This window comes from Xyrauchen texanus, chromosome 46 (genome assembly GCF_025860055.1).
Source record: "Xyrauchen texanus isolate HMW12.3.18 chromosome 46, RBS_HiC_50CHRs, whole genome shotgun sequence".
Taxonomy (NCBI): Eukaryota; Metazoa; Chordata; class Actinopteri; order Cypriniformes; family Catostomidae; genus Xyrauchen; species Xyrauchen texanus.
In genome coordinates, this window is record NC_068321.1 from 21,272,363 (window position 1) to 21,286,505 (window position 14,143).

The 14,143-nt window shown below is 38.5% G+C and overlaps 1 protein-coding gene across 4 annotated transcripts in view; it reads left to right on the plus strand.

The window, feature by feature from the left end:
• The window catches only part of lrrc4ca (leucine rich repeat containing 4C, genome duplicate a), an 83,806-nt gene that overhangs the window by 30,806 nt on the left and 38,857 nt on the right, over positions 1-14,143 (plus strand). The window contains exon 2 of one of the 4 annotated variants that reach the window (XR_007969827.1): positions 1,755-1,843. The exons of 2 other annotated variants lie outside the window; for them this stretch is intronic. The gene's annotated coding sequence lies outside the window, so the exon portion shown is untranslated. Of the gene's footprint in view, positions 1-1,754; positions 1,844-2,009; positions 2,040-14,143 lie in introns of those variants that run through there. One more of the 4 variants, XM_052119236.1, reaches the window with a different exon arrangement.

The following is a 14,143-nucleotide window of genomic DNA, read 5'->3' on the forward strand; positions in this document are numbered from 1 at the left end:
CTTGGTTATCCTGGCTGTGTGTTTCGGGTCAGTTGTCATGTTAGAAGACCCAGCCTCGACCCATCTTCAATGCTCTAACTGAGGGAAGGAGGTTGTTCCCCAAAATCTCGCAATACATGGCCCCGGTCATCCTCTCCTTAATACAGTGCAGTCAGCCCTGTCCCATGTGCAGAAAAACACCCCCAAAGCATGATGCTACCACCCCCATGCTTCACAGTAGGGATGGTGTTCTTGGGATGGTACTCATCATTCTTCTTCCTCCAAACACGGTTAGTGGAATTATGACCAAAAAGTTCTATTTTGGTCTCATCTGACCACATGACTTTCTCCCATGACTCCTCTGGATCATCCAAATGGTCATTGGCAAACTTAAGGCGGGCCTTGACATGTGCTGGTTTAAGCAGGGGAACCTTCCGTGCCATGCATGATTTCAAACCATGGCGTCTTAGTGTATTACCAACAGTAACCTTGGAAACGGTGGTCCCAGCTCTTTTCAGGTCATTGACCAGCTCCTCCCGTGTAGTTCTGGGCTGATTTCTCACCTTTCTTAGGATCATTGAGACCCCACGAGGTGAGATCTTGCATGGAGCCCCAGTCCGAGGGAGATTGACAGTCATGTTTAGCTTCTTCCATTTTCTAATGATTGCTCCAACAGTGGACCTTTTTTCACCAAGCTGCTTGGCAATTTCCCGTAGCACTTTCCAGCCTTGTGGAGGTGTACAATTTTGTCTCTAGTGTCTTTGGACAGCTCTTTGGTCTTGGTCATGTTAGTAGTTGGATTCTTACTGATTGTATGGGGTGGACAGGTGTCTTTATGCAGCTAATGACCTCAAATAGGTGCATCTAATTTAGGATAATAAATGGAGTGGAGGTGGACATTTTAAAGGCAGACTAACAGGTCTTTGAGGGTCAGAATTCTAGCTGATAGACAGGTGTTCAAATACTTATTTGCAGCTGTATCATACAAATAAATAGTTAACCTGTTAACCTTTGCCAGAGCGCCAGCGCACGGAAGAGTTTTTTTCCCCCACAAGTTTAATGTTTATGAATAGATTTAACGTGAAAGAACATCATTAATCTTGGCAAACTATATATCATTTTAAAGGTGTAAGCCTCAAGCATCGATGATAGAGCTCTGTTTTTTGATGAAAAGCTTATAATGAATGTATTTCTTGCATTTATGTAAGCAGTACAGATCAAAACACACGTAATCAAAAACGGAGTACATACCAGTAGTGTCGTAATAACGAGCCACACACGCATCCACTGCTAAAAGTTCCAGATTGAATGGAAAGGTGAGGGTCCACTGAATAACATCCCATAGAGCATTTTTAGTCCAAAGAAACAATAACGTTGTAACATCGATGGTTATTCCTTTGTTTACATCGAAGTTTCTTCAGGGTGAAGTATCATACTTGTCGGTTATGCAATAAAATTATGCATAAAAACAGACTCCGGTAGCCGAACGTTATATGGGTGTGTTGCTTAGAGTGTAATGAACAAATTAAGACCGCACACACACACACAAATACAAAGATAGGCAATATATAGGTCAAAATATCCAAACACTGCGGTCAGTTTTTCTGACGTCATGAAATGCTGATCCTATTATTTTGTCTTTACAACGAAAGCCAATGAAAGAATTGAAATTGTATGACTGATAGAAAATGTAGCCAAGCAGTGCACGATTCCAACGATACACGGAAAGTCTAAATTCCTCGCGAACAAGATATTTTTTTATTTATTTGAATCAGCCACTCTCTATTGAGGAGCTAACCTGCGATGTAGGCTGTGACCACACCCCGTCATTTGACAACAAACAAGCCATAGTAAAAAGACGGTTCCCCAGTCAACATCTGTTTTCGCGTCTTACTTACTGGACGGATTATCTCATCAAATGGATCGTCAAAAGAAGTTTTTTCTGCTGAAGATGTTTTATTTGCGATCACTCGAAGCAGCGATGACGAAATTGAGGAGAGTGAAGACAGCGTCGAGGGTGATATGCTTGAGGACGGAAAAGATGGTCCAATTTCACATCGGTGAGTTGCTATGTAACATGCACACATTATACGTGTCTAAACGACTGCCCATCAGTTTGATTGTATGGACGACCTTTAGTATGAATGCTGTCTAAACGACTGCCCATCAGTTTGATTGTTGATTTATGAATGCTGTCTAAACGACTGCCCATCAGTTTGATTGTTGATTGAATGGCCAGCCACATAAAAACTATACAGAATTATTTACTTGACATGCGGTGCTAATTATCTTTCCATTCTTTCCCATGCAACAGCTGTGTGGATTATTTTATAATTGAAAAAGCATGGAACAGTGTATATGATGACTAAAATAGCTTGCAGTACCCTTCATAACATTTGGTCATTAGGTTGCTTTTTGAGGTATCCAAGGAGGCTTCTTGGTACCTGGACATAGTCTTGGAAAACATATTGCAGAAATCTCATTTTTCATAATATCTTCCTCAAATGTGAAATATAAACTGATGAGACTTGTGGCTTTCAATCAATTACCTAACTGGATTCCTCCAGGTTCGTTTTCATTTATTTTTTCATAAAATAATGCAATGTTACTTGCAGTACAAATTATCTTCAAGACACTTTAAATTCTATAAATGTTTGTCTGTGTAAGTTTTTCAACTTTTACATTTGGGTAATAAACTCCAAAGTGTCTTCTTTTTAAATATGTCTAAATTGTGCATGTAGAGCAAATTGTTCAGTAACTACAATTATTTTAGTTTGGGGATGTCATTTCTGGGGATGTGCCTCACGCAGGGGAAGGGAGAAAGGGAACTGACATAGTCTTGGAAAAAAGCTTGCAGGAACCCCATTTTTCATTATATCTTCCTCAAATTTGAAATATAAACTGATGAGACTTGTGGCTTTCAATCCTTTCCCTAATTGGATTCCTCCAGGTCTATTTTTATATATTTGTACATGAAATAATAAAACATTTTTTGAAGTTCACATTATTTATGAGGCACTTCAACTTTTATAACTTTTTATTTGTTTGAGCATTATCAACTCTGATTTATTGTTAGTAGAGTGCCAAGTGTCTTCTTTCCAAAGAGACCTTAATTGTGCCTGTGGTACACTGTTCTCAGGAGCTATATTTATTTTAATTCAGGTATGTCATTTTCAGCTGTGAGCCCCTGAGTGGGGGTGAAGGTTAACAGGTTAAAAAATCATATATTGTGATTTCTGGATTTTTTTTTTAGATTATGTCTCTCACAGTGGACATGCACCTACGATGACAATTTCAGACCCCTCCATGATTTCCAAGTGGGAGAACTTGCAAAATAGCAGGGTGTTCAAATAATTATTTTCCTCACTGTACATGTGTTTTCACTTTAGTTGTAATGTTGATGAGTCTGGATTATTCTAAATGAGGTAGCAATTTCTGAAAAACATTTAAGTGCAAACTTATTGAGGAATCCTGATACCGATATGAAAACGTTTGCACATAGGTTTTAGTGACAAATGTGTGTACCATTAGTGAATTAATCCCATTAAGAGGGAAAAACATTTCAAAACAAGGTTGTGTGAAGAAAAGAAATAGGGTGGAAAAAAACAGAAGTAACAGAGGTGTGAAAATTAGATTTTGCCCACTTCCATTGTTATGCGCTGAATTCTGCATCCACTCTGGCACTGCCGAAGAGATTAGCACCCAGTGCACTTGTTTCTTTTTGAGGAAATAATCAAGGCTGCCTGCTCTGTGCGCCTCGTGGCGTAGCACCATGCTGCCTCTGCAGAACAGCCGAATGAGCAAAATGAGGCCATGTTACATATCTGAGTTCCCTCAGCCTCCTGTGGCTACATGAAAGGGGAGCTGGGTGTTGAAATGTAGTTGCAATGATGGCGACAGAATGCGAAGGCCTTGTAAACTCGAAGGACCCAACACCATCATCAGATTAGAGTTTTGCAAAAGGATGTTCCAAAGCAGCACTGGTGTCACCGTAATTATTCTCCCTTGGTAAACTTCAGCTCGGAACTTGCTTGATTACTATAGGGAAAGTTCCTCCATTCTGGGTAGGGCAACAGCGCTTATTTTTAGCACATTACTTTTTCCGCAACTCTCTGGAATCTCCCCGGTGAGAGATTTCTTGTGGATGAATTTGACACTTTTGCTTATTAAAAGTGGCGGGGAGTTAAGATAGCAAGCTAGTTTAGCTCTCTGGTATCACTGACCAGACTTTCAAATGGAAGGCCTCTGTCTGTACGGCACTGTATTTAAAAGGATAGTCCACTGCAAGATATTCAACATACATTCTCTGTGAAAAAGTCTCAATATCCCAAGGTTATATGTCCCTTTTATCATGGTTATATAAAGGTTACTACTACTACAAGGAGTGTTGCTTATGAGGTGAATTTATCTTGTTTTAAATCTGATGTGTAATTGTTTCTATCCTAGCTTAGTCAACTATAAGTAAGCCATTTATATGTTGATTTAAACTTAAAGTGTAGTACTGTGGCTCTGTGGCACTATCAAAATATTCCTCTGTTTTTCTTTTTTTTTTTTTTGTGGCCCATCCAGCCTCAGTGGCTTGACCAATGTTGTGAGTTTGGGGCAGGAATTTATGTTTGTACAACCAGTGGTAGACATGGTTGACATTTTCTGGAATATATATTTTTTTTTTTATTGGGAAATATCCATTTAGATTAGATAACCTGAACTATCCATTTTTTTATATGCCTTATCATAATTGGTGATGTCAAAAAAAGAACTACTTAGCATTACAGCTAGTGTGATTGCATAGGAAAGGATAAGATCGTCTGCTGTGAGTCTCAGTCACGAGAGACAACATGAGCCAGGTTTTTCCATAATAAGGCAAAGTGTACCTGTGGGCCATTTAATGGGCCGTCCCAAGGAGCACACATTCCTGAGGCCTAATGGGACTATATATTGATTATGGAGCACCTGAGTTTTCGCTTCGTGCTATAATTGAGTTTGAAATGTTGAGGAGGACATCTATTGAGGAGGCTTCTGAAAGTGCAGCTATTTACGATGAGTGACATCAAGAAACAGTTCCCTCCTCGAGATCAAGATGGAGAAAGCAACAATGAGAGGGAGAGAATAACCCACGAGACTCTGTCGCCTTCAACAGTCTCTAGTGTAATTCCACTGGGGCTCTCTCGACATCACTCTTCACTTTCCATTTCTAAATGAAAAATAAATAACCTCTTCAGACAGGCCCTCTCTCACACAGACAGCATTGCAAAAATACCTGCTCTCTTTCACTATCCGTTCTCTCCCCTCTTTTTTCTGAACACCTCTATTACTCTCCATATATTTCAAACCTCCTTCTCCTCTACTGCTTGTGTGTTTACTTGCCCACTCTTTATTTTTTTCACTCTCTTCAGTCACTTGCATGCAATCCCCTTTTCTTTCTTAAAGGGATAGTTCATCTCAAAATGTTAATTCTATCATCAATTTTCTCACCCTCTGTGACCTTCATCATGTTGTTCCAAACCATATGAACTCCTTTCTTCTGTGGAACACACAAAAGGATATCACTTTTTGGAGCCTCAGTCACCATTCACTTTAATTATATGGAGAAAAAAAGGATGCAATAAAAGTGAATGGTGACTAAGACTGACCGATTGTATTTTTTTGTGTGTGTGAATTATACCTTAAAGGCAAATTCATTAGCTTGGCCATATTGCGAACGTCCCCAGGCCGCTATAATACATACATCGATCAGCCTCAATATCATGTAGGTCCCCCTCGTGCCACTTAAAACAGCTCTGACCCATCGAGGCATGGACTCCACATGACCTCTGAAGGAGTACTGTTACATCTGTCACCAAGACATTAACAGCAGATCCTGTAAGTCCTGTAAGTTGCAAGGTGGGAACTCCATGGATCGGAATTGTTGGTCCAGCATATCCCATTGATGCTCAATCGGGTTGAGATCTGGGGAATTTGGAGGTCAAGTCAACACCTTGAACTATTTGAATTTTCCTCAAACCATTCCTAATCAATTTTTGCAGTGTGGCAGGGCACATTATCCTGCTAAAAAAGGCCACTACAGGGAATACGGTAGCCATGAAGGGGTTTACATACTCTCAACAATCTTTAGGTAGGTGGTACGTGTCAAAGTAACATCTACATGAATGTCAGAACCCAAGGCCTATAGCATCACACTGCCTCTGCCTTCTTCCCATGGTGCATCCTGCTGCCATCTGTTCCCCAGGTAAATTACAAACACGCACCCAGCCGTCCACATGATCTGAAAGAAAGTGTGATTTATCAGACCAGGCCACCTCTTCTATTGCTCCATGTTTCAGTTCTGACGCTCACGTGCCCATTGTCGACGCTTTCGGTGGTGAACAGGGGTCAGCATGGGCACTCTGACCGGTCTGTGGCTATGCAGCCCCATCCGCAGCAAGATGTAATGCACTGTGTGTTCTGACACCTTTCTATCATTGCCATCATAAAGTTTTTCAGCAATTTGTGCTATAGTAGCTCTTCTGTGTAATCAGAGCAGACGGGCTAGCCTTCGCTTCCCACGCACATCAGTGAGCTTTGGGTGACCATGACCCTGTTGCCGGTTCACCAATTTACCTTCCTTGGACAACTTTTGGTAGGTACTAACCACTGCATAATGTGAAGATCCCACAAGCCATGACAATTTGACCCTTGTCAAAGTCACTCAACTCCTTACGCTTGCCCATTTTTCCTTCTTCCAACACATGGAATTCAAGAACTGACAGTTCACATGCTGTCTAATCCATCCCATCCCTTGACAGGTGCCTTTGTAATGAGATAATAAATGTAATACATGTCACCGTTCAGTGGTTTTAATGTTGTCGCTGATCAGTGTGTTTTTTATATATATATATATATATGTACTATAACTGAAGGCTTATCCAGCTAATGCACAAGCAAAAAGGCTCTTTTAACAGTAAGGGGCCAATCACACCAATTGCATTTTTGCATCCATCTTCATGATTTTTTTAAAAATGTTTTTCTATGTAAACATGCGCTAGATGGCTTTTATCAAAAACCAATTGGCTCTTTTAACTGCAAAGGCAGACACATACTCTACACAAGTACACAAACGCAGGTGTTCCTAGCTATGTAAGCTAATTTTGTGCATAGTTGCATTCCAAAGTTTGTCAGACCACAATTTATATCACACCGCAAGTACATGTTGCATTCTCAATGTTGCCTCAAGGGGTGCTATAGTGGACATTTGTGTTAACTGTCCACTTCTACTGTGAGTTCAAAAGTCACAGACTTTTTAAGGCACCTCTATCGCCCCCTTATGTACTGAGGTTTATTACCACCACAGTAATGAATGTTATGTATGTTCAACCGGACCGTGTGTCAACCAAGGGCTCGCATCTGCATATGCGTAAATGTGTAAAGTATGTATTTTCAGTTTACTCCCCTTATAATATCTACGATCGCATTCAACCTCTCAAACACATGCAACTAGAAGTTTGCTTTCATAGTGGAAGATGTACAGTTTCAACTTAATATTTATAACCTGCCTATTTCCTGTTGTGGCATATTCCCCAGTTTAGGGCCTTGGGTTTCTTAAGGTGCACCTGCATAGCTTCCCACCGCAGTCATCCATTACAGAGGGTACAGAACAAGCACAGGCCGCTTGACTGATCTATGAGCCAAGGGCAGAGGCTCTTACGCAAATAGATACGGCCTATGGCCATCTATCAGAGTAACTCCTTCACAAATGTAGAATGATCCTATGTGGCCCAGTAAATGGCAAATTTAACTTGAAAACATTGACCCCCTCTCTCTTTGTTGCTTTTACCTCTGGCTCCATCCCTACTAGTCAGAATTACTGCATGATAGGGTCTCTTGGCTCTTTTATTGCCCATAGTGTGCAATAGGCATGCATGTTTGACTCATGCACAGTTGATAGTCGCCCGATGCTCAGCTTGGCCTATGTTTACTGGCAAGAAGGGTTGGTGTCTGTGTTGTCATGGTATCAATGTTGTCATGAAGCTTTTCTGCTCTGATGGGCTTGTGATTGGATGATGTAGAAGCATCTACTGTGGGAGAACGCTTGATGCTACCGAAGAGGGTATTTCAGTCTAGACTGACTCAGGGTCATTTCCAGAGGGCACTAAGATTCTGCTCATCTGATACTTCATCTTCCAAAGGAAGGTGGCCATGACTGCTGAAGCATGACGGATGCACCTATCCACCATCATTATCAAACTGTCATTTTACCTAGTTCAGAAATATTGTGCAAAGAGAACCCAAGAGAGATAAATGGGTTTTAAGTAAGTAAATCGATGATTTGAGAGTCTACAAAGTGATAGTAAAAGTGATAGTTCACAGCAAAATGAAAATCCCTTCCTTTAATGTTCTAAAACCTGACTTTCTTTCCTTTTGTGCAACTCAAAAATTTACACATTCACATTCATTGCATCTTTTTTTTTTTTGTAGATGAGGATAACATTCTGCCTTACATTTACTTGTGCCAGAAAGTCACATGGGTTTGAAACAAAATTAGTTTCAGTAAATAATGACAGAAATAACATTTTTTGGGAGAACTATCTCTTTAAGTTAGGAATAAAAGGACATTTTTGCTCTACATAATGGGGCTGGCAGGCTGCTTCTCACCGCCTCATCGTCTGGCTCTTTGTTCGCCCTTCATTCTAGAGAAAAACAGAATAAAGAAAGTAGTAAGTGACTTCTATAGCACTCTGCTGTGTCATCAAATTTATTAGATTATTTACCTTTTTTTTCTTTCTGCGGATGGCGATCTACAATGCTGCTCCCCTCCCATATTAATTGTTGTCATTTCCATCAGCATTACCACAAGAGATAAGGATTATCTTCATCTGTGTTACAAGTAAGCCGGATGGAGAGAGTTACCGGTATCAATCATGCTTTAAATGAACTGACAAGTTCGTTCAGTGCACATGAGCAATTGCTCCAGCTTTGCTGATGCTTAATTTTACTTTGCAGACAGATCCTTGCCTGTCCATGACTGTTCTTTGGATAAATGTTAATGTCCCTTATTGATACATATATTTAAGCAAATGAATGTATCAACAAAATCTGAATCTTAGAAATGATAACAAATATTCAATTAATTATGTGACCCTGTAGCTCAACTAGCAGATCATGGCACTTTCAGCCACTAGATTGTAGGTTTGATCCCCAGGGAATAATCTTATAAACTGATAAAACATGTAACTTGAATGTGCTGTTAGTTGCTTTGGAAAATAACATGGCACTATCAAACACAAGGATGTGAATGTCCCAGGGACTACTTTAGACTGAAATAAAACTTGTATCTTGATTGTGCTATTGGTCGATTTGGAAAAGAAAATGGCTTTATGAGCCATAAGGGCATGGGTTTGTTTCCATGGGAATAAACTCATAAACTGAAACTGAAACATAGACCTTGAATACACTTTAGGTTTCTTTGAAAAAGAACATGGGACTGTCAATCCCAAGGTTGTGAGTTTAATGCACATGGAATAAACAAATAAAATGCAAACACTGAATGTGCTGTAGCCTGCTTTTTTAAAGAATACGCCACTATCAACCGCAAGGTTGCGGGTTCGAATATGCAAGAATACACAAAATCACAAAATGTATACCTTGAATGCACTGTTGGTTGCTTTGGAAAAAAACAATGTATTAACAACCACAAGGTTGTGGGTTTAATTCTCATGGAATGCACAAACTGATCAAACATTTACCTTGAATGCACTGTAGGTCACTTTGGACAGAAGTGTCTGCCAAATGAGTAATTGTAAAGCAGCCACATTAATTTCAGATGAGAATGTAAGAATATCTATCTTCTACTAAAACCACAAGCTATGATCTACTGTCATGCTAGTGTTGCAAGATTTTTGAGAAGGTGAGTTATTTGAGACTTAACACATATGATTAAAACCTCAGCTAAACTGCCGTACTCGTGTTGTGCTGTAGTGTCTAGATTTTGCTTTTTGGCATGATGTCAGCATGCTTCAATTTAACTCAGCCATCAACTCCACGGATACCTGTAATGAGCTCTCTGCTTTTAGCTGATATGCCAAATCCTCTTAAGAAAAATGAATCACAGGGCCCTTTTTGCGCATACAGCTCTGTAGAGATGCCAACTTCCTGACTTTGTGCAATACGTTGATTGAGATTTTGGAGCTGAAGGGCTCACTCCAATGTTTGTTCTTCAGTGTCAGTCGTTTGGGAACTGAAGCTAAGACACACCCAGAGCCGTTAATCTCTCGGACTGTGGCACTGATCAGCACTCACCACAGCAGGATATTTGGATTGTTGTGCTACAAGATCAAGGACAGGTCTTAGGACTTTATAAATCCCAATGATGGATAGGGTTTCGCTCAGTTGTTTGGGTCAAGCACAGACTACCCTCCTGAAAAGAGCAGCCTTTCCATTAGAAGCGGTTTAGTGCTGGTCTACCCGGTTGAACCACAAGTGCCCTGCAAAATGTACCTGAAAGTAAGACCATACTGTTTGACCAGATTCTCAAGCTACGTTTTGTATGGCTATGGAGAAAGAAGAATTGTCTGGTTAAATGAATATTTTACAAAAAACTGACAATTGTGTTACCATTTACTCACCATGTTCCATATTCTTTCAAATCTGTATGAATCTTAATTTTTTTGTTGTTTCCCCCTGTGGAACACAACAGGAGATCTTTAACCACAATGAGGCATGTGTTGTATGTCATGTTATCCACTATGTTCATGCGGTTTCTTCTCGTAGCCTTTACTAGCTACTCCTAGCCTTTACTAGCAAAGAATCTTCTTATTTTAGCTTCAGAGCAACTTCACCTTGTGGTAGTTGAACAGGTCAAAATCTGGCACCAAACCCTATCTTATCTTGAGGTAGGACTCAAGCCAATTATAGAACCAGCATAAATTAAAGGATGTGCAGCTCTGTGGAGTGTAAATCACCAATAAACCCTTTCTATCAAATTAACTGGCTAACTAGCATGGCTAATTAATCATGCAACTTGGCTAACTGCTGTGAGCTGCAAAAAAAGACAGTATTAGGGGCTGTTCAGACCGAATGCATTCTGTAAAAACAGTACAAAAAATAGAACAGAATGCAAGTGTCTTTAGACACAGATTTAAGAGATGAAGTTCTTTTTAACTTGACACGTTATGTAAAAAAAGCATGATGCTCCTGTGCGAGAAGCTAAAAATAAAAAAATACCAGTGAGACAGCGCAATGGTCAATGTTTACATAGAAAAAACATGTAGACGGACTCAAACACACATTCTGTGTAAGCACCTTTAAAGCATAAAGACTTATTAAATATCTCTATATAGCATTTGCTGTTTTTATGCAGTGGGTTATTTTGAAACTTGCAATTTCATTACGAATCTTGCATTGCTAAGTTCCGGCATTGGTAAACACCGGTTGAGACTGCCAGTTAATATGTTAGTGGAAGTGCCCATGCAGCAGTTAGCCTGTTACTTGCATGCAGCATGCGTCTTCCTACTCTGCTCTACTGCTCTGATCAATAGCCTCATTTTCTCTGGGTCTTGCTTTGCACTACTGAAGGTTAAGAGGTGTGGAATGGTATCGATCGGGGTATTCACACACCATCTGTCAAGGCCATTAACATGATGATATGTCATTGGAAAAAGCCACCTTTCTCTAATGCTGATTTGAAATCAGCTTTGCGGTTTCTTGAAGGTTCTAAAGGACAGGTTTTGATAGCACAAACTGATTTTAGATCAGTATAAAACTATAGGTTTTATATGGGTTACCACCACTGATGCTGTTAAAAGAATATTACGATTAAGATATGATCAATCGGACATTTGTGGCAGAAAGTTGATTAAAAGCAAATTTCGACTCGTCACAAAAAATTTAAAATGCAAAAATCGGGGAGTCACTTACAATGGAAGTAAATGGGGCAAATTTTTGGTACGTTTAAAGGCACAAATCTAAAGCTTATAATTTTATAAAAGCACTCACAATAATTATTTTGTAAAAACTCAATACTTTACACAGAAAAGGTTAGTAAGTGATTTTATCACACAAAAATCATGTTAACACACTTGTGGCTATACTTTGGAAATAGTGAGTATTTTAACGTTTACGGATTGGCCCCATTAACTTCCATTCTAAGATTTTTGTGTTTTGTAAAGAAAAGGAGGGGCAAGTCAAAAATAATTTTTGTGGTAATCAGTATTATGCCACAAATGCCATCGATTGAGCTTAACTTTGTGTTGAACCCGGAATTTTCCTTTAACGTTCATTTGGCATGGAAAAGTGGCAACACATAGCTCAGGCTATTTTGAGATGTTAATTCAAGCATACACTATGACTGCACATTTTTCTCGGATATGTTAAAACATAGATATACACAACACTTAATAGAACAGAACACAGGTGTCTCGAGACACGTTTTTAACCTTAATCTGTGTCTAAAAAATGTGATGCTCTTGCGCAAGATGTTGAAAAAACAGCAAGATGCGGCGCAGTGGTCAAAGATGTCTGTCTAGGATATGTTTACATAGAAAAACACCTGAAAAACAGCATAAGCTGGTAAAATAGTTTGTTGGCCTTAGCTGGTTTAAGGGGGTTTAAGATGATCTCAGCTGGTTTAAGGTGGTCTCCTAACCTGACTAGCTTACAAGTACCTGAAATCTATCTTAAAACAGACCAGCCTGACGAGGCTGGGAGACCAGTTAAGACAAGCAAACCTTCTTAGGCTGGTTTAAGAATTTTTTTTTTAGGTGGCATACCATCTAAAGACTGATGGTGTCCTATTGCAATTCTTATTACAGACTGTTTTTAGAGGTCCTGAGCTGACATATGTTGTACTGGCATGTAATCAGCAATCCAGAGCACTTCCTAATTACCATTATGGAATTAATGTATATGCATGACAATCTATTAATTACAATTACTGCACCCTTAATAAAATAACTTTTAATATTGATTAATTATAATCTAAAATTATCACAGTGTGAATGTGACTGGACCAAATTAAAAGCATCTGGGGTTCTTTCTTTTAATTCCGTTTTAATGTTCTTTAATGATCAGCATGCTCCGTCAGTGCATTAACAACAGAAATGTACAGCAAAAGCAAATTAAATCAGTTTAGCCAAGCAAAGTGGAACTGGTCAAGTCTGACTGAATAAACGGGGTGAAAAAACAAACTTATAAAAATTACTTCTTAAAGTATGTAATGTGCATTTATGGCTAACTGAAATGATCTTTTGTCTTTGTAACCTTTCATAAAACTGCAATGACTTGCTCTGCCTTTAAAACAAATGTCCTGTTTGGACGACATCACTACTCTTACAAAGTTAAGAATGTAGTGAATGTAGTAGACAACAAAATGAAGATGAAAGTAGACTTATTAGACATCAAAGACCATTGAGAGACCATTTAGACTGAAGTAAAGGTACACTATCTCTGCACAAAATATGCTATATGAGCTGACATATGATTTATGATTGACTTTCCTCATATCATAGCTCCTCTACCTTTACATGATGCCTCATTAAGTCTCCCATAGGGTCATCATTATTTTCCCTCGTTGTGTGACCCAGACACTGATAGATTTACCATTCGAAAAAGACAAATGGATCAGCTGTACTCTTTAAGTGCAGTGCCTGTTTGTGAACATGGCAATATATATATATATATATATATATATATATATATATATATATAAAAAATACAAAATGTATTTGGATTGAAAAAATTTGCTTTATTCAAATGACTGTATATTTTGCAATTTGAAGGTTTAAACACAATATATTTTCCACTTTCTTTCAACCATGCTGTTTACAACATATATTTGTAATAGGTTTCATATATTTTTGGCCAATATATATATATATATATATATATATATATATATATATATATATATACCACCCTCAATGAAAAAACCATAAATGCAGATGGCCTTTAAATCAATGACCTAAGGACACTCTGGAGATAAATGCAGAGAGGAGAAGGAAGACTGGATTTGCAGTCACAGGTATCTGAAAAAATTAAATACATAAAACAAATATATATTTATAAAAAAAAAATATATACACTATATATACACATATATATATATATATATATATATATATATATATATATATATATATATATATATATATATATATATATATATATATATTTATTTTGTCAGATGCTCTAG